Source organism: Hydra vulgaris, chromosome 02, assembly GCF_038396675.1.
Source record: "Hydra vulgaris chromosome 02, alternate assembly HydraT2T_AEP".
Lineage (NCBI taxonomy): Eukaryota > Metazoa > Cnidaria > Hydrozoa > Anthoathecata > Hydridae > Hydra > Hydra vulgaris.
Window position 1 is genome coordinate 6,291,493 of NC_088921.1, and position 23,097 is coordinate 6,314,589.

Here is a 23,097-nt window from a genome sequence, read left to right on the forward strand (position 1 = left end):
TAAAATTACGCCATTCACTCCATAATAATTGAGTTTATGAATCAAAATGCCATGATTTACTGTATCAAATGCTTTTGATAAATCTAAAAAAGTACCAAAAATGAATTGTAAATTTTTGAAAGAGTAAGAGATTTCGCGGACGGATTGCATGCTCAATAGAACCATTTTTTAAAACAAAATTAATTTTATAATAAAAATTTTTCTTCCCAAAATAAGAATATAATCTATTGTAAATAACTTTTTGTAAGATTTTTGAAAATATTGAAAAAATAGAAATAGGTCGGTAGTTACATATATTAGTTCTGTCTCCTACTTTGTAGATTGAGATTATCTTACCTATTTTTAAATTATCAGGAAAAACTCCTTGTTGTATTGATGCTTTGTAAACTTAAAAGAGAATATTTTTTAATTGTTTAAAGCATTCTAAGACTGTATTTCCATTTATTTCATCAGCTCTAGGGGCTTTGCTTTTTTTAATATGTTTAAATGACGTTTGAAACTCCTTAAATAATAGCTCAGAAAATAATTCATTGAAGCAAATGCAATCATCCATCGGTGTTTAAAAGTTATTGAAAACAAGTTCGGTATTAGGAATTTTATTTGCTAGTTAGAAACCGATGTCAATGAAGAATTTATTAAACTCGTGAGCTATTAATTGGTTCAATAAATGGGGTTCAACAACATCTTCATTATCCACTCCAATCACATGCGGTAGGAACCTTAGGCAAGTTTTTAGTTTTCCACCAATTTTTTCTAATATTTTTTAAGTGCGTTTAGAATCGTACTTAACATTTTCAATTAATTTTGATTAGTATTTCTTTTTTATGTTTTTACGAGTTTTTTCATATAGATATAAGTATACTTTGTATACTTTTTCATTTAAAGATGTTTTTGTTTTTAAGTAATTTATATATAGCTTTTGTTTGATCTTAGATGATTTTAAAAACTTTTAGTTATCCAAGGAGCATTAAGCTTTTTCGATTTACTGCTTTTTCATAAATAGGAAAAATGGATTTTTTAAAAAATTTTTCATAAATTTCATTGCGTCGTTATTAAAATTTATATGCTTCCAATAAAGCAGTGATAATTGTTTTTTAAACTGTTTAATATTATTCATATTATATAAAAAAATGCAATTAAAAAAAAAACTAGTAGTAGAATCTCTTTTTAAAAGTTTTTCTCAAACTAATAATATTTATGAATTTTTCATATTTCTTTAAAAAAATTTATTCAATAACGTTTGTAGAAATCTAAATTAGCTTATTTTGTAAAAAATTGATTTTTTTTACCTTACAGGTATATGCACCGCAAAAACTATCGCACCCCAAAAACCACGCAGTTACATATTGGAATGTAGCTAGTCCAATTTACACCTAGAAAGTATAAGGGGTTAATTTTTTTTCATTAAAATGCTTAAGCTAATAGGAAAATAAATCAGCTTCACATTTTTCTAGCTTTAAGTGATTATTTTGAGCCTTTTCCCTAAATTTCTCTGGTTTTCTAAATCAAATATTTCAGTAAAAACACCATAAAACATGTAAATGTCAGATTAAGTTTGCAAATATTTGCAAATATTTTTTTATAAGCCCTTAAGTACTCTTTTCAACAATAATCATAAAGTTAAATTATTTTGCAGTATTATTTTTTACATTTTTGAGCCCAGTTAAACCTAAAAGTGAAGTAGTTTTTGGGGTGCATTAAGAAAATAAACTTAAAAGACAAAAACCAGAACAAAAATAATGTTTAAAAATTACTTGAAATTATAATAACTTAAAATCATACATTACATTTGAAAAAAATGTTAAAGTTATACATAAATTCTTTACAAAAAATACTATTTATCTCTCTGTGATGTATTACTATTTGAATTGAATAAACTTTTCCTTGGATTTGTCCTTGATTTTTGCAAAGCTGCAGTAGGAAAAACCATTGCAGGTTTGTTGCCCTCAACACGACACACTAACTTGCTGCACTGAGATTTTAAAATATTGTGGCATTTTAAACATTGCTACTTTAAAAATAATTCAGTAGATACACATACCTCTTACCATTTAATAAAGATTTTCTTTACTTCTTCTCTTTTTTTTTTGCATTTTGCAATTGTGTTTGAACCTTTTGTTCTTTTTTTTTATTAATGCTTGCAACTAAACTCAAAATGTCTTTCATGGACCCATCAACTTGAGTTATTCGTGTTAAACTGGTAGATAGATTTGGTTTTACTTTTCTAATAGTCATAAATCCTGGTATCTCCTCAAGTTGGATGCTCTTTTCGTGCATCTCGTTAATCAAAGATTGAGCACTTTCAAACTTTTCTTTCCAACACAATGGTGATACTCTTCTTCTATCAGGAGAGACAACAAATGATGAATCAGAAGCAGTCAATGTTGATTGCATGGATGAAACTGATGCCTCTTCAGGAGTCTCTATGCAATTATCTGCTCTATCAAGCTTGTCTTACTGTATAAGTTCAATACTCAAGGCTTCATTGGTTACACCAACTCGCTGTGCAGCTTTTAGGAGAGTGAGTTTTGTTGCCCATTTATTCCATATATTTGCTAGAATAAGCATTAATGCTTCTTTGTTTAAACAATTTGCCTCAGTAAATATTTCATATTTTTCTTTTCTATATTCATGATAAATATTTTTATTCAACTGGTCTAATAGTTGTGTAACCCCTGTTTTATCTGGTGGGGTAAGAAACATCCATATATATTTTCATTGAAGGAATGACATAACATGATTATCAAATTTTTAACTATGTCCATCTGATAATAGGACCACTGGTCTTCTAATATTTCATTCTTTTAAATACTCATCGAATTCCTGAAAAGTGGCCAAAAGTGTATGGCCATCTGATACGCCATGGTCTGGAGTGGTTACCAGTAGATGATTTACTTTAGCTGCTGCTTCATTAGGTGCCATCAGACTTGTTATACCAACAATGCCAAATATTACTTGTCGCATACAGATCTCTCCTAAAATTGTAAGTTTTGATTTATTTAGTAATATGATCTCAGTTCAAGTTAGTTTAAAAAATTACTAAACAGCACAGTTTTATTACTTTACGTTTAATGTAGTTAAATGTATAGTAAGACTAAATTAAACCAGTAAGTTTTGATAATAATAGATTTGTTAAAAAATATAGTTTAAATAAGAAAATTGGTTTTTCATCTGAGAATATCAAATACTAAAATAAAAACAAACCTGAGAATGAAACGAAGGGATGGATGATAGCACATTCTCTTTTTGTTTTTTTGCATTTTTCTAATAATAATTTATATTATAATGTTGTATTCTGGTTGAAAAAGAGATTATCCAAAAACTTGTGAATTATTATAATGTAACCAACCAGGTCTTAAAAGTAAATTCAATAATAAAGTAGTTTTTCCACAAACCGACTTTCCAACTTACATAACTTCAATGGATAAAAAAATTTTATCCATTGATGTTATGCAACTTTAATGGATAAAAATTTTGATTTGAATGTAAAAGTCAAAATAAAAATAAAACTTTTTAGAATACTAATAAACTTTTTTTTTTTTTAATTTTTATAAAATTTGTAACTTATAATATAAGTGAATTTAAATATACTTTTTATTATCGCTATCAAATTTTTAAAAAATTTAGAAATTTTCGGTATAATAGTTATTGATCAAGTGACTCTGGTTTTTAGCCCAAAAAGTAACTTATTTCATCTACAATTTTTGCAAAAAGGAGATTTTGTCCTTTATCAAGCTTCAATGCTAGCAAGTCAATTACTTTAAAAATATGTTTATGCACTACTTTTTAAATATGTTTTTGAAAAAAAAGAGCATATTTAGATGATCTAACATAAAACCTAATTTAAAAATGATATAAAAATGACAATTTACAACCATGATTAGAGCAGGGGATCTAGATTACAACCATGGTTTGAGCTAGGGGCTAATAAAAACACAAATAAGATTATTAAAGTTTTTTCATAATGAACTTATGAATATTTAAAATTTAACTTGCTATATTTTATATTTTATGCTAATATAAGTAAATTAAGGAAACATGCTGTAAGTTATTTTATTTCGATTGTTTAAAGTTCAATAAAAGGAAATTTTGAATTTTACAGCAAACACTTAAAATAAACTTTGATCTATTTTTTTATCCATATTTAACTTTTGACTTGGTATAGACATAAGTTTGTGTATAAGTTTTTTTACCAAAAAGTTATTTTGTAAAAATAATCTGAGGCCAATTTTTTTTTGTATATTTTATTTTCAACTTAGATGATACAAGAAATTCAGTGTGTACAAAAACACTTTTTTTGTAAAACAAAAAAATTTTTAAATGATTCTGGAATCTCTTATAGCATTTAATACTGGTAAATAAAATCTCTGTGATTCTTAACCATAAAAACAAAGTTTTTGATATATCACTATATATAATACTTATTTAACAGATCAATATGTACATAAGTAAAACAACATACTCTAAAAGTAATTAAAACAATTCTAGACGTGTAATACACAAAAAAAATAATTGCATACGTGGTATGTATGTATGCGTTACATATTATTGATGTTATAATTTTCTTTTTAAATCATTTCCTGTTAAAAGTTACGTTACATATTTTCCTATCAGAGGTGATTTTTTTTTAAGTATTTTTATTATTTTTGTTTTTAAACGTTTAATTAAATTCTAAAAAAAGTTTGTAATAGTTTTTTTAACTTGATTATTGAAGATTTTAGCTTTGTTTTCAGAGAATTATTTTGTTAAATAATTTTTAGATTGTTCTTCAGATAACAATCATATATACAATCATACATACAACACGGGTTTCGAAGTTAGAGGCACTATCAACATTTTTTAAAAGATAATCCTCTATATCTTGAAATTTTTTCAAAAAAAAGTGAGGGAAGTGGGTGCTCGTGACCCCTTAGCCCTCCAGTGGCATCGGCCATGAGATCTACTTATTGATTAAAAATCAAAATTAACAGCAACCTTACAAATTTTTTAAATCTCTTTTTTGATTTGAAACTTTAATCAACTTAACGACTTTGCCATACATTTCAATCTTTTTTGATAAATATTCCATATATTTGGACCTCGTTATGCAATGCAAAGTTTTCAAATTTGTTATTAAAGTTTTCAGGAGAGAGATTATTCAATTAATACATAAAAAATTAATGCTGATAAATAATTATATCAAAAATATCCATTATTTTCATATCATTCATTAAAGGTTTAGCGTGTTCACGTTTATTTATAGAGTAAATGATGACTATGATTGGGTATAAACTTTTTCTTCTTCTTAAAATAAATCTGTTTTTATTCTGAACATCTGTTCGTTTTTCTTTGTTTTTATTAATTAGAAATAGAAATGTTTCATATATTTCTGTAGGCTTTCATTACTTAGTCAAGTTCAAGCACTTTAGATTACCTGCATCAAATATAACAATAATTATGTGATATAATAATAGGCGGCATAAGTAAGGGTTGCTTTTTTTTTCAAAGCAGTTCTCATAGAAATGAAAGAAAACAACAATTACATAAAATTTTGATCATAGCTGTTTTGATTATTAATTCAATTTTAAAGTGTTTTTGGAAATAAAAAAGAAAGTTGCATTATTTTAAATAACAACTGCTTTTTGCTGGCAGTATCGCCAACATTTAAAGTAGTGATCAACCGAAACCGAAATTTGAGCCGAAACCGAAAGTAGCAAAATATCGGTTCAGTGAAGCCGTAGCCGAAACCGAAATTTCGGCCAAAACCGAAACCGCAATTTTGGGTGGCCGGTTCTAGACAAGAACTTAGGAAAGCCTTTCTAGGAAAGAAACATGAAAATTCTTGCTATGATAGAAAAAAACATGATTACTTTTTAGGATAGAATAAATGAAGGATAGAAAAGAACAAAGAAATACATATATCCTTTCTGGCAAAGAAAAATGAAAAACTTGCTAGCAAAGACTTTTTTAGGATAGAAATCGCACAAGTAAAAGTCATTTTCTTTCTAGTAAAGAAAATTGGAAAAACGTACTAGCAAAGAAATTTTAGAAAAGAAATTTTAAAAACGTGCTAGCAAAGAAATTTTAAGAAAGAATTTGCGCGCAATTTGGTAATTTCAGTTATGATTTTTATTTGAATAAATGTTAAATAAGTATAATCTAATTCTAACAAAGTCTTTGTGAAATAATAAATATTATCTGAAACTTCTGAATCATTCATCAGTGATTCACTTTTATTATAAAGGGTAATTCTGTCCTAGCAAGTTTTTTTGGATTAATGAAATAAAATTCTGTCGTAGCAAGTTTTTTAGATTTATTAAATGAAATTCTTTCCTAGCAAGTTTTTCGCATTTATTAAATAAAATTCTTTCCAAGCAAGTTGTTTGCGTTTATTAAAAAATATTCTTTCTTAGAAAGTATTTCAAGTTTCTTTTCAAAATTTCTGCCAAAAAATATTCTTTTGTAAAAATTCTTTTCTAGTAAGGTTTCTTTATTTCTATCATAAAACATTCTATTCTGAAATTATTCTATCCTCATTTTATTCTTGTCTGGCATGGCACACCCAATTTCGGCCGAAATTTGAGAAAAAATGTTAAAAATCCCTGAACTTTTTATGATCACCGAGTTAAAGCAAAAAAAACTATTTTACGTATATCACCATGTAACTTAATTTGACTAAAACTATAATGTGTCAAGGCATTTCAATATTTAAAGTTAATAATTGAAATATTTTCTGTGCAGGATTAAATTTTTTCCATGTTTACTGGCAAAAGTCTGTTTCTTTCATTTGAAAGAATGTCTCCAACAGTTGAAAACAACCTTTCAACTTTGGAAGATGTTGGTGGAAGTGTTAGGAATCTCTTTGCTACTTTAGCCGAACTAAACTTTGCTTTTAATGTTGTTTTCTAATATAGATCTATGAAACTTCAGACCTTCTCCGGACTTTGAATCAATTTTTGAGATATTTTCAACCTAACCAGGCATTGTAAGTTGCAACATTTCAGTTCTCTGCCGTTTTGATCTGAAGTCAAATAAGGGTATTGTTCTTTTTTTAATTATACTTTCAGGACTGCCAGTAGTTGTGAGTATTGCTTTATCAGTTAGGAGATTTTTTAGAGTAAGCAGTTGGTGTCGAGTTCTTAAATGTGATGAAAGTCCGCTAAGTGATTGAAGTTTTGGATTGTGCAATCCACGAGATATTTTCAAGTTGCAGATATTGCAAGTTGCTTATTTGGAATCACTGGGTGTTATAGTAAAATGATTCCACAAATAGCTTTTCTTTCGATTATTTTCCATTGTAAAAATTAGCACTGAGAAACTTTTGATGAAATTTTTGATTTTGGTTGCTTCACTTAAATGTTAATTTATTTAAAGAATGATTTGAGAAAACTAACTTAAAACAATTATGTAATGTGATTTCAATTAAAAAGTTCTACATTTGTTATAATTAAAAATTGATTTACTATTAAGCGATTACAATTAGAAAATTGTCATGATTCCACTCTGAATTTAAAATAGTTCCCAATCTAAACTTAAAAAAAAATCTTACAAAAGTTTCGGTTCGTTTCGGTAGCGGTTTGAACCGAAATTTTGGCCAAATTAGGAAAAGTAAAAAATTGTTAAAGCAGAAATTATGGTTTCGGTTTTGGCCGAAACCAAAAGTTTCCGTTCACTAATTTTAAGCTTATTTTGGAAAGTTTTTAGCAATCCATCATAGACATGTGGTGAGCCGCTGCCTAAAAATTACTTTTCCTTATAATTTTTCAAAAAACACTCAAAAATTACCATAAAAAATGTCTCCAATTTATATAAATGTCCACCAAGTCTGTTGCACCAGAGCGCTACTAGGGACTTGCTGGCGGTTGTCGTTGAGAATATATATTAATATACTATAATAATACTACGTAATTGTAAGGAAACTCGCATAAGACAAAAAAGTAGTTATTTCATGAGAACTTTTAAAATACAAAAACATAAAAAGTAAATTTATAAAACACACATTAACCTTTTTAGGTCTACTGTTCAGTAATATTTTACTATGTATAATTACTACTGTATTTATTATGTATACTTACTACTATAATAAACATACCATCACAATTACCACTACCAATAGCTAGTGGTACCAATGGTTAAACCATAAGAGATTGGTTTGCTGAAAATTCGATGGTATTTGGAGAAAACGTGTTATTTAAAAATGGATAAAATCGGTTTTCTGTTGTCTCCAAAATAAAATATTTCTATTGGTGAATGAGGAAAAAATACATTTTTGAAAAAAGCTCAAAGTAATAAAAAAATACTCCCCATTTATTTGCAGTAAAGGAAAGCTTGCCAGGTGTTCAACTTTTTTTTGAGTATATTAAAAACGTTTTTTTTATTTTTTAATAAATAAAAAAAAACTCATACTAATTAATATTTTTTTGAACTGTCATGCCGTAGATTTTTCCATTGAACTTAGCGAAATTCGCTCTGAAAATTTAACAAATCTTATTGCTATATCACCAAAAGCAACACAAATTTTTCACCAACTTAATTTGGCTTTTTTTTAACCTATAAAAGCAAATTGATTTTTTTTTGCCGACAATAGCGGTTTATTCACGAGGGACATAAAATATGCGAAAAAATTGTACTAAGAAGCATCAAGTTCATTTATATTTGATCCTTTTATTGCAAATAATATTAGAATTAGAATTGGTTTTAAATAAGATGAATTTTTCCATTCGAATGCAAATCGATGCAAACAATTTTTGTTTAGTCATAGTCAATTACAATTGACGCTCCAACTGCTTATTCAACCAATCAAATGCGACTTTATCAGTTTCATCTCATATAAACTTTATTGAATCCTGCATTCATTCAAGTATTTTAGAACAATTCCAAAAAGCTGAGAATTGTTTAGGCTGGAAAGGTGACCTTGAAAACATTCAATAGTATTAATTTTGAAAAAGAGCCTTATCTAACAAATGTAAAACCTTAATCTTAGTAATGACGTATAACAGAATAAGGAAAAGCAATTACTAACCTGTAATATTAAAAACATGCAAACTTTACTTAAAATTTTTTTATTTTGAATTATAATAGTTATTTCTATGCTTATCCAAGTCAGTGTTTTGTTTTGCAATGTTACAGGTGTCAATTTGAACAAAGCTACAAAACGTTATAAACAAGATTTTTTTTTTAAACTTCAATTAATAGCTTTAATGGTATTTCATTCTACATGATTTTTGATGGGCAAAAAATTCTCATAATAAATTATTAAAAACCAGCAAGAGAATGTGCAGTAATTGTTAATTAGAACCTTGTAAAACTAAATATTAGTTAACTAAAGTTGCAGATAAAACTTTGACACATTAGCAGTTTGCTTGTTTTGCGCTATATCGCTGTAAATTTTAACTTATTTTGTTCGTTAATTCTTTTTTAAGTCAATTTTTGAAAAAATATCAGGTAGAACCTTGTCAAACCAACGCGACGAGTAATATTCAAATAACCCAGGCGCCTTTATTATTTTCTAAGTAAGTTAGTAATTATGGCGGATATGTTTAAAAGAATACTGTTCCAAATGCTATTGATACTTCTCACATTTAAACATGAAATGTTGTGAAAAAACAAAATTAATTTAAATATCAAACAATTTATTTTATTGTTAAAGTTTTGGCGAGAATATACATTTTATAACTATGTTTTCACAAACTATGTTTAAAAAGGTAACATGCTTTTTATAACTGTAACTATGTTTACATAAATACAACTGTAACTATGTAACTATGTTTACTTAAATACAACTGTAACTATGTAACTATGTTTACTTAAATACAACTGTAACTATGTAACTATGTTTACATAAATAAATTGTTACAACATTCTTATAACATTTAACTATAACATTGTAATTTTATTCAACAGGTTAATATTATTGATAACAGTTTTGCTACAAAGCAAAATGCTATAAACTCAAACAACTAAAAACATCGCGCTTTTGTTTCTTTGAAAAAAAATGTAATCTTCAAATTTAGGCTTTAATTGAAAAGTATCTTATAAGTTGACTTTATTGTGAGTAGAATCAACTATGATACAATGTAGGAGTCTCTCCTATAATATAGGAACTTATGCAGTTGACACTATCTTATAAGATCATTTTACATCAGCCTCTATATATGCCACATACGTTTCTAAAACCATTCAAAATTAACTTAAAGAATGTTGTGATAAAGCTTTTAAGATAATTCTCATTACTGAAATCAATAAAAATAAGTACTCTCAGTTTTAGCTGATGAAGCATCTGATAGTGCCAATCTTTAACAGATGTCTATTGTTATAAGATAATTGATAGTATACTAGATTCGAAAACAGTATAGGCTACGCATTTTTTTTAACAAAAAATTCATCATACTTAGTGACTGAATTGTAACTTAAGTTTTAACAAAAATTTGATAATTTGAATTTTTTAGATTACAATTAGACTCCAAGATAAGCAATTCAATATATCTCATATTTTAGAGTCTTGAATTTGACAATTAAAAAAATACGCTTCAAGAAAATAAATTTGGTATTGATTTATTTCACTATAATAGATTAAATATTGCTAGATAGATTAGCTACGGCTTTGAATAATAATGAACTAAAGCCTATAAAATTTGGAAAGCAAATTAATTGTTATAATCACTCGTCATTTTTAGTGTCAGATTATTTTAAGCTTTCTATCACTTAACCTCAACTGGACCATCTTATTAATGATCTTATTAATCAAATAAGTTTTCAAACAAAAAGGATTTTGGTTTATATGGGATGTTTGCTGTTTCAACCGCCTAAAGTTGCTTAAAAGCTAACTAAGATTGACAATTCTGCGTTCAGGAATTTCTAGATATCTATCATTTCTATCTTCGACTCCAACCTCTATTCATGCAAAGTTGGTATAAGGGAGCCAGAAAAAATCAATAAATACCCCTATCTAGCATTTCTTAAACAAAAGTTATGACAATGACAAATATGAATGGTTTCCCCAACATTTTTAAACACTTTTAATAAATCAACTATAGGTTCACTATTTAGGTATTAAAAACTTATTCAAGATGTAGAGTGTTGGAAAATTGATTGAATGGCCTTTTTTTAATGTAAATTTATACAGAAATTGTTTCAGATATAGGTAGGGCTTTTAGTATATTTCCAGCTTCTGGAAAGAGACGTTTAGAGTTGCAATTTAATAGTTATTAACTCTTATAATTACAATATTTTTTTTGTTAAAACATTTTATCGTTTTCTTTTATAGCTTACTGTTTAAATCTTTTTGTTTATTTGTTTTAAATGTTTAATAAATAAATTTACTTTCTTTTTTTGTGCACATTTAATGAAATTTGACCTCTAGATTGTTAAATGTTTTAAAAGTGTTCTAAACTAAATACAATGTAAATCACTAAATAAAAAATTTAAATACCTGTGTTAATTTTTTCGTGTATGCTACATAAAGAGTGCTTGGTATTCATAAAACATGTCAAGTATGTCATAAATTAGCTACTTGAAGTTCCTATAGATGATGAAACTGTTCAAATCATTTTTTTTTATTACCTTTTAGTGGTGTAAAATAAGAAAATATTTTTAAAATAACATAATATAATAATATCATGATATTTTTGAATATTTCATGATAATATGATATTGTTATTTCCTCTATTTCTGGATTCTTTCCTTCATTTTTTTGTTACTAATTGCATAACTGCAACTATTACTGACTTTTTCTTTTTTCAACATTAACAATAAAAGTTTTACATTGAAATTAAATTTCACAACATTTTTTGAATTAATAAAAATACAAAAAATATTGTTAAATATAACTGAAATATAATGTTTACTAAGAAACAATAGTATTTTAAATAATAAAATCTCTAGCCCAATTAAATACTTTTGAAACTCTCTGGTCGAAAGCACTGGCTTTGTATTAGCCAGTGGTTATTATCATATTTATCGTTCTAAAGGTATTAATAAAATAATCGCAATAAGTAGGGGGGCTAAAAATTATTTTGCACCAGCATATTTTTATTCTCCTTAGGGTCTGGGATTATATAAAATACATAGGCATGACTCAATAAAAACACGAAGTTTAATTTTTTTTTGTATTAGATTAGATTTTTAATCACTTACTCAAGCTAATTTACTCTACAACTAATAAATAAGGCTGCTTTACGATGTCTTAGTATATTTTATTAAACATTTCATATTTTAATCGTAGAAATAACTATATTTATTGAACTGTCTTTTCAAAATTGATGCATGTTAACAATAATTAGTTATTATTAATTAGTATTTTTGTTTATTTTATTTGTGTATTTTAATTCATAGTGACGCCTAGGACCTTCAGATATAGCAGGGGACCGGGGAAATCCCCCAACCTTCCTCGCCAGTCCGACCCAGGCTCCATCCATACCCCAACTACTAATTAATATTAATTCATCAAAGTCTTTTTTTATCATTCAAATGTATTAATTTTTTTCCCTGTCATTTCATACGCCTCTTGGATGTGTGATCCAAATGGTTCTGTAATTTAACTTTTGGGCTTCGTTTATTAGATATTTTTAAAAGCGAGCACTCAATTTTTATTTAAAAATTACTCTATAAAATGGAAGTCTGCATTTGTATTTTTATAAGTACTATCATAAACACTCTTTAAAAGTTTATTATTCAAGAAGTATACAAAAGCATCTTCTGACGTCATTTTCTCTTATAACATGGTTAGGTGAATGTAAAGCAGTAATAATTCGCCTTATCGTAACAACACTTAGTAACTTTACTTTATTAAGTTCGCGTTTGTTAAATGCTGTTTTTTTTTGCCTCTTTTATGGAAGGTTCCGTTTTTGAATCAAATAATATAATTGTTATCAATCGTCTTTTGGTGCGAGAACTTGATTCATCAAACTTTTTTGTTGGTCGACCTCTTTTTGCTGATTTTTTTTTTTTTTAATTTACAAATAATTGATAGTTAAACTTTTATGTTGTTTGAGAACGCCATTTTTTAATTTCTCAAAATTTTAAAATCCTACTGCTAATAATAACTCTCTACATTTTTCTAATATCTAATTCGCCGTAATGCCATAGAGCAACAAGCTTTGTAGGAGTAAGTTTTATTCTCTTTCTAAACAAATTTACTTTGTCTTCTCTTACTTGAACACCAGTATTTATGTATTTAACCCATAATCTAAATTTTTATAACGATTTTTTGAAACCTGATAGCCTTCCACCATTTGTATTAAATAGTTTTCCTCAGTAACCTTAGTTCTCAACAATATACCTACAAAGTAAAAATAAACTTTTTACAACATTTAGAAATCATCAATAATTCAAAATTATTTAGCGCTCAAAACTGAGAAGTGTGATTGGAGTCACACTTCTCAGGGTAGTTAGTAGACACTATAGACTAAAAAACATTCATCCCCAAAGTTGAACATTTGTACTTTTGTGATGAATTTTTTGCTTTTAATACATAAAAATTGTCGTAGCAACTTTATTGAGTAGATTTTTTTTTTTACCAGTTATAATATAACCTTTCCATTTAAGCATACACTGTAAACTTTCAAATAATTATTCATCGGTTTATAAATTAAAAAAAAATAAATACTAAAACCCTAAATCTAAGTTTATGAAAAACATTAAAAATCAAACGACTAGAAGATCAAGCTACTACCACTGATCCACATTTAGAAGTTCATATAATGAAAAATTCTTTGTGAGAGTGTTAGTAACAAAACCAACTACACATATTGTTTGATGTATGTCAACAAAAACCACAAAGCACGTATTTTTTGATAAATGTCACTTTTTTAAATTTTGACCAATCAATGGGTCTCGTTGAAGCGTACAATTTTTATTCCAGTAGTTAAAACAGTTAGTGAAATAGGTCGAGGAGTCTAATTACTAGTCAAACAGTATATTAAATGCCTACCAGTTTGCCACTCATTATGAAAAATGTTGTTGAACTTATTTGTGTTTACCTTATTATATATAACTTGTTTTTGGAATGTTTGAATGTTTTGAAAATTATTTTTCTTTTTTCTTGTGTATTTCGTTTTTGCTTAAGGTATTCACTGCACCCAAGTGGCCATTTGCAAATTTAAATTCCAAAGTTTTAATAATATACAAAATGCGTGCTTGTTGGTATCCTATTATGCGTGCTTGTTGGTATCTTATCTCCTATTATGAAAAATGTATTTAACTAATGAATTGTTCTCAAAATATTATGTTGAAGCATATTTTGTGCCTTCATATGTCTTCATATCCTAACGGTAATATTATAGTTTACAAAAATTGAATTTGAAAATATAAACGATTATTTTGCATGGATACAACTTAACGAATATTATACAACCTTATTATATAAATAGTTAACATATTAATGAAATGTACCAATATAGTATGCTTAACAACAAGTACGAACATACCTTGTTTAATTTCAAATAGTACATGTTGTTTTGGTGATTGGTTCCTCACTAAGCATGAAGATTGAAGGTAGCAGCGTCTTTAACTATCTTCTGAACATTACAAAAACCACAATAACCTTTCAGCGAGCACATGTGTCCGTAAGACGTTTATACACCGTCTTAGGTTTGTACAAGTAATGAGTCCAAAGAACGTCCTTTAGATTTCCAAAGAACGCTCTGTGCCTAATTAAGCAACTTAGTTATTGCGTGAAATTTTTCAGTCATTTTAATAATCTATAAAAGATAGAAAAGCGCAAATAAATACAGTATTCGACTTTAATTAGGTACAATGCTCGTGATAGGAAAATGTTTGGTTAGTCCGACAACTCAATTTTTAATGGTTATTAGTTCATAATAGTACTCATGTTTTTGATAGGATCAAGCAAGACAAGACAGAAAAGACCCAAGACCAAAACTAATAGGTCTCAAAATATCTTAAGACTCAGACAAAAAGTGTTGAGATTTATGTATTTGACTTTAGTTAAGCTTTGCTAGTATTATCTTTTTCTTTTTTTTTTTTTTTTTTTTATACATGTTTTATTTTACAACTACAAAGTAATTACAAGTTACCAATCACTGATTGGCAGTAAAGATATACAAATTTAAATCATAAATATAAAGTTCAAAATATACGTGGTAAATAAAAATATTGTTGCTTACAACTCCGAGACATGAATAAAATAAATACCAATTACAACAAGATAATAACGTGTAAGTAAAAATAATCCGAGAAATATATGTCTATATTACTCCAAATAAAATAAAAAATACAATAAATAAAAATAATCTGCTGATTTTTTGGAGGAGAGTTTAGAAGTTTCACTATAAGTTAATTTACCACATTTCATGATAATGTTAGTGTATAAAATATGATAAAAACAAAATTTGTGTAAGATTGATAAGAAGAAATACTTATTTGTAGTCATAGGAAGCTCGCAGAAGACTTAAGTCAGTCTTGTCATCGAGTACCTATTTCTTAGACGTGTAATACACATAAAAAATCAGTTGCATACGCGGTATATATGTACGTGTTACATATATACCTTGTTATTAATATTATATTTATTATCGAATTGTATTAAAAGTTAAGTTACATTTATTTATTTATTCAAATTTAAAAAAATTCCTTACAGTTGTTTAATTTAATTATTGTAGATTTTAGCTTTTTTTTCAGAGACTGTTCGTTGTTTAAGTTTAGTAGTGATTCGTTTCTGGAAACTAATTTGTTAAATAAATAGGGACCACGATATGTAACTAAGAATTTTGAGAGTCTTGTTGTTTCAAAAGGTATCTTAAAGTTGCCTGTTGCTCTTGTATTGTATTTATTTAAATTGTTTTTAAAAAAGTGTGTTGTAAAATGTTCTGGAACCAGACTTAGTTTATATTTAAACATAAAAAGTATATTTTGAAAAATATTTATTTGGAATATATTTAGTGCGTTCATTTGTTCCAGTAAGGGTTGAGCATGAGTAAATTTGCTTTTGTTGTATACTAGTCTTGAAGCGTGTTTTTGACGTAAGTAAAGTGGTTGTAATTTAGATTTGTGGGTACTGCCCCATGCTATATTGGCATACATGAGATAGCTATGTATGAATGAGAAGTAGATAAGTTTGAGACTTTTTTGTGACAAAAATGGTCTTGCCTTGTAAAGTAAACCTATGTTCTTTGATATTTTTGTGTTTATGTAGTTTATGTGGGGTTTCCAGGAGATGTGTTCATCAATTAGAACTCCTAAAAACTTTGTACTCAGAGCTCTTCTGATGGATATATTTTCTATATTAATTGTTGGTAGGTTCAGGGATTTTTTTTAATTTGTTGATTAGAGTGAAATAGTATATACTTAGTTTTTTCTATATTGAGTGACAGTTTGTTTGATTTAAACCAAATGTTAACTTTTTTTAGTTCAGCATTTGTTTTTTCATAGAGGTCTTTGATTGTCTTTGACGAGTAAAATAAGTTTGTATCGTCGGCAAACATTATAGTTTTAAAGATATTAGAGGCGTTTGGAAGATCGTTTATATAAATAAGAAACAAAAGAGGAGCAAGAATGGAGCCTTGGGGTACACCACATTTTGTTTTTAGTAAATTTGAGTTGCTTTTTCTATCTATAATAACACACTGTTGTCTGTTATCAAGGTAGTTTTTAAACCAATTTAAAGCTTGATTTTTTATACCATAGTTTTTCATTTTCGTTAGTAAAATCTTATGGTTGACGGTGTCAAATGCCTTTGATAAATCAATAAAGATCCCTAATGTGAATTTTTTTTTTTTAAATGATCTACTTATCCTATTTGAGAGGTCAAGGATTGCATGCTCAGTTGAGTGTAGCTTTTGAAAACCATATTGACCTTATTGATAATTTTGTTAGTTTTTAAATATTCATTTAATTTATTATAGATTATTCGTTCTAGGAGTTTTGAGAATACCGAAAGAATAGAGATTGGTCTATAATTGTTTAAAGAATTGGTTTCTCCTGATTTATAGATTGGTATAATTTTAGAGATTTTTAGTTTATCAGGTACAATACCTGTTGAAATTGATGAATTAAATATTTGGTAAATTGGATTACGTATCTCCTCAAAAACATCTGAGACTATTTTGCAATAGATATCATCGATTCCTGGGGACTTAATTTTAAGTGATTTAATAGCTATTTCAAGTTTATCTTGATTTATTTCATTGAAATTTAAAGAGCAGTGTGAGCCTGTTAAGTAACTTTTAAATGTATTATTTGGGCATTGAATTTTCGATGCAAGATCAGTACCAATGTTGGCAAAGTATTTATTAAATTCATTGGAAATATCTCGCTTGTTGTGTGATTCACTTTCATTAATTATTACTCTAGAAGGCATTTTGTTAACATTAAATTTACTTTTACCAATAATTTCCTTCATAATGTCCCATGTCTTTTTTAGATCACCATTAAATTTTTGTATTTGATTAGAATAGTATAAAATTTTGTGTTTTTTTTTTATTTTTTCAAATAGGTTTTTGTATTGCTTGTAAAGGGAAAGGTTTGCTTCGCTTCTATTTTTTAAGTATTTTACGTATAGTTTTTGTTTTTGTTTTGAGGATTTTCATATTTCTTTTGTTATCCATGGACAATTTAAATATTTATATTGTTTTTATTTCTTTTTCTTGAATTGGAAAACTTTTATTATATTGTAGGATAAATAAATTTATAAAGTTAATGTACGCAGAGTTTGTGTTTCCTTGGTCACATTCTTGGTAGACAGTTTGCCAATTTGTTGCCGATAGCAAGTCCTTAAATTTTTGAGTAGACGTTTCATTGATAATTCTTTTATAACATAAGATTTTTGAATTATCAATTTTTTTGGAACTTTGTGACAGAGAGAAGTATATTGGAGAGTGATCTGAAATATCTGTTTTTATTATTCCTGATTTTAGAGAAGGATCTTGTATTGAGTTTGTTAATATATTGTCAATAGCAGTAATTGATTAGGAAGTTACCCTGGTAGGTTTGTTGATAATTGGGAAGATATTAGGTTAAGTTTTTTTATTGGGAAGATATTAAGTTAAGTTTTTCTAGTTATCTAAAAATCAAATTGTGTTAGTGGTATTTAAGATCAACAGATTTATGGGATAATTTTGTTTCTTTAGATTTTCTAGAAACGTTGTTTTTTCAATTGAAGTAAGTATAGAGTAAAAGCCGATCATACTATTTTTTCGATCACTGATCGAAAAATTTAAATAAAACCGGAACTGATAGGAATATTTAAAAAATAAAAACACCAGAAGAAAGAGAATCGTCTCCTCTATTCAAATGTGTCAAAATAAAATCCGAGTCATTTTTGAGTCAATTTATTTTTATAAAAGTTCAAAAGAGAGTCGTAAAAATTTGCTTTTTTCTTTTATTTGCTATCGCAATAATTCGGAAATCATAATTCGTTTAAAAATAATTTTACCCCTATCTTGTAGAAAACATAATTTTTTTTGGTTTTATAGTTAAAAATTAAACAAAAAAGTAAGAAAAATTAATATTAAATTTTTTCTGGTAAAACCGATCATTCACGTATTTACTTTAAATTCCTTTAATAAGTAGTCTACAAATCATTTACATACAATTTTTAAGTTATTGACGCGAATGTGAGCATAATGGTTAAATGGAGGGTTTTAATTTTTTGTAAAACGCTTCCGCCATAACTTTCATTAAGAAAAAACCTAAAGGAACAAAAGAAAATTTTTTTTATTTTGTTTCTGCATAAAAAATAAAACACAAATAAGAAAAGTTCAATTTATTAGTGTAGTCAATATATCTTTTTTTAAAAATGAGTTTTAGCTCTAATTGCGATTAAATGTCATCCACTGCTATCGCACTGTATAATATCTTTTTTGATTGTTATATTTGTTTTTATGAGCTTATTACAAATTACGAAAAACTTAAGGGAGACCTTTGTTGTAGAAAAAAAAGTAATCTACCCCTGTATATGCTACTATGGGTAGCTTAATTTTGTTTATTAATATATGTATATATATATATATATATATATATATATATATATATATATATATATATATATATATATATATATATATATATATTCTATACAAGCACAGACTTAATTTTATTGACTAAAGCTGTAGTTCTAATTAAATAAATGTTTTCAAATAAACTTTATTTTTATATGTAAATACTAAATATTTATTTCATTTCATCACATCAAAATTAATCTCTTATTAAAACTAATCAACACATTAAAATAAACAACTAAATTTAAATCTAAATTAATTTTACAAAGTTAATTATATAAAAACTATAGTATTATATTTGTACATCGAAAATAAAAGTTGTTTAGTTCAGTCATATACTAAATAAGATGAAGAATGCGCTGCAACATCATATAATCAATTAAGGTGGTACTAGCCCATAAAAATTAAAACAGTCAATTTATTTAATTTTGATGCAATTTTTTTTTTAAACTATGTGCATTAAAAAATTATTTAGAGTAAATATAATAAAAAGTATAAGTATACTCGAAAACATGCTGAGTCAGCAAAAAATATACAATTTTAACTACATTTTTAAACAAGGATTTCTCATGAAATAGTCAGTGTGTGAAGCTAAAATTTTGCAAAAAGGTTAACAACATGTTGATTGAGGGATTTGACCAGAATCACCATCAGAATTTTTACAGAATCAAAATGGCTGTACTTTAAAAAATAATTTTTTATTTTTATGTAAAATTTGTGCTGCTAATGTTAATATCTCGACAACAGCTAACTATAAAAGTCTCTTTTTGGTCAAATCCCTTTACAGTAACCTGATGAACAATCTGTGAAAATTTTAGCCATAATCTCCAAGTAGTTCAAAAGATATTCTTGTTCAAAGTTTAAAAATCTGTTAACAGAGAAAACGCAAGAAAACAAAATAAAACAACTTTAACAATGTATATCTTTAAAAATTTCCAGACACATAGGAGTCATCCTTGCTAAATCCTTTTTTTATACCTCTCAATTTTTTCCTTCTTGATTTTGTCACTTCTTTTTCCTTCCTTTCCATATGAATGACGCGATTTTTGTCTTTTTTAATTGCACCGAGAAGGAAATATTTTCCACAATGAAATCCAAGTTGCTTAAATGTTTCTTTATGGGAAACGTAACCTCCATTAAAAGATATAACTGCAGAGAAAACAGCTAACTCTAAAACATTTTTTGAAACAAAATGTGTTTTGGGGCATTTTTCCCAGATTATTTGATTAAAAGACTCATTAGGATTTTGGGTATAGCTGTGTAAACATTTTGACAAAAGATTGTCCGAACTAAGTTCCATAAATATTGGGTGTAATAGGTCTTTTATAGCAACTGGTAGGTTTAACTTGTTTTTATAAGTGCATTGTCCTGTAATCTTATCCCTTTGCCATTTGCACCAGCTAGTATTGGTTCTGGGACAAAATTGATGACGCGTAGCTGCATCACCTTCGCAGCAGTGCCATAAAACTGCAAGTACAGCTTTTTTCATAGGGTAGAGTTTATCATTCTGACGAATAGCCATACCAAAGTAATTCTGCATTAAGTTAATACTTGCATCAGTTAGTCTTCCTTTACCTGAGAGAGTTTTACTGTCATTCAACTTTTCTTTTTTTTTTATTGCACGTAAATTCCGAAGTCTTGTTCCAAGTCTCTTTTGAACATGACCGAGACACTCTAGTTTTTCTGGTATCAACGTTTCTCCATAAGGTCTTGCTTCCCTTACTTTGCTGTATGCTTTAGTGTCCCCATCTCCTATGTAATGACTGTACCTTAAGTTAAACTTACTTAATGAAGAACAAAAAATTGAAATAGCACCAGCGGACTCCATAGCACCAGATGATTCGTGATGATTAATTGCACACTTATGTCTTGTTTTCCATAGTTCATAATCAACAAAATTTTGACATAGTGTAATAGTCTAAGACCTTTTTATTATCCTTTGAAATTGCAGATACCAAGCCATTCAGGGATGAATAACCCCTTTTTTGCCATGTTCCATCAATAGAAATTTGACAGTCAACAATATCATTGCTACACGCATTGATGTTAATCATTTGACGCACTTCATGAGCAGCTTTTTGGGTACTTTTTTCAGCAGATTTTTCATATGCACAATAAAGAGTCTTATTAATTTTTTTATAAGTAGTAAATGCAATAGAAAATGGCATATTCATCATTGTTGTAAATGTTTCAATTCCAGCATGACCTTTGCCTATCTCGCGAAAAGCCATAACTGTGCGATAGTTAATTTCATGTGCTTTTTTTTACAGTTTTACTTTTTTGTAAAGGTATTGAGGAGAAGTAAAAGAAAATCTGCATGCTGAACAAACACTACATTTTATAAATAATTTAAGTGAAAACCTTTTGTGTTCACTTTTGTGTTCATTTTTGTATGTGTAAGCTTAACAGGTGAGCTACACTCAGAACAGCGTGAGAACTCCTCAAATAAATCTTTCATAATGCCAAAATGTATAAATATAAAAAAATTAAAGTCGTTAGATGTCTGTTTGTTTTTAGCTGAACTGCCAATACAATTAACTGCTTTGTTCAACTTTTTAGCAGTTGTACTATTAGTACTACTAAACATATTTGAATAAGAAGCACTTTCAGGTGAAATGTTTTGTTGATCAGACATTTTATGTTGATTTCCATGAAAATAATTTCTTTTTATTCTTTTGCTATTTTTTTTATTTCCCATCTAAGAATAAAGCAGTAAAATGTGAAAAATAAATGCAATAAATTCAATAAAATAATCATAACAAGCTGTTGTTGATATACTGTTATAAATTCACTTCCTTCTCACTATACAATTCAATTTAATATTATTAATGGAATTAACGTATTTGCAAAGTTGATATAAAGCAAAGGAGATATATATGAAATGTAGAATAATAATAGAAATTAATTGTTTGATGAAATTTAAGTTAGCCCAAAAGTAAGCATTGTTTATTGTTGCTATGCGATTGCTAAGGGCTTCATTTTGAGATCATATTACCCAATTAACATTTTCTGTCACTAAATTACTTGAAAACATAGTAAAACTATACATTTTTGAAATCTACAATGATTCTATTTTTCAAATTTAGAAAAAAAAAAAATCTGAAAATTTTGAAATTTGTTGGGCTAGTACCACCTTAATTATATGAGATCTTTAATATATTGAAAAAAGATCCTTGTTTTGAATGGTCAAAAAACTAGTTTCAAACAGTTCTCAGTTTAAAAAATATTTTTCCAACGTATCATATGCGCTTTACTAATATTTCATATACGACTCCTAAAATCCGGCTAACGAGAAACACTTTTTTGGACCTAGTGCAAATTAAATTTTTGTCCAATCAAAACAGGGATCTGTGTATGAAAAGCAGTTTTCAATTTTAACTTAGTTTAACTACGTTAAAATTAAATATTTTATTTTGAGTATAAAACCGAATATGTTATTATATTTGTTTGAATATAAGATTTTTATAACTACCCTCTAAAAAATGAAGCGGTGATTTGATGTTGATCAACGTTGATTTTGGGTTAACATTAGCGATCAACGGCGATCAACCATAAATGGATGTTGTAGCAACAACAATGTTATCATCAGCAAATCAACGTTTATTTACAAACACTGAGCGTTCGTTGATTTAATGTTGACAAAAAACAAGTTTATTGAGCCGTTTACTAACAGTAATTTGCTGAGCATTTTCTGCTGGGATTTTTTTGTTATTTTTGGTGGTTATAAAACGTTTGTTCAAATTTTAATTGTATTATACGGTATGAAATGAATATAAACTTTATTGAAAAACATATATTTTATTAAGTAATTATTTTTTCAGTTCTTGAATAAAAATTATCCTAATGAATTGAGGGTAGTTCTTTAACTATTTGAGGATAATAGAACATCTTAATATAAATATTTTAATAATTTAACATGAAAAAATCACAACTTAGCAGCAATTTGGCTTATTAATGCTTATTATAATAACATTACTATTATCATAGCAAATTATTAATGGCTGCAAGTATTTGTCTGATAAATTCTGACTGCAAACTTAAATCATATAGTACAAAATGCAATTTAAATTGATTTTTTCTGTATAAGAATAAAAATGCCTTTATTTTTTTTTCTTTTGTGATGTAATAAAATAAAGATAATAATGCCTAAATATGACAGAAC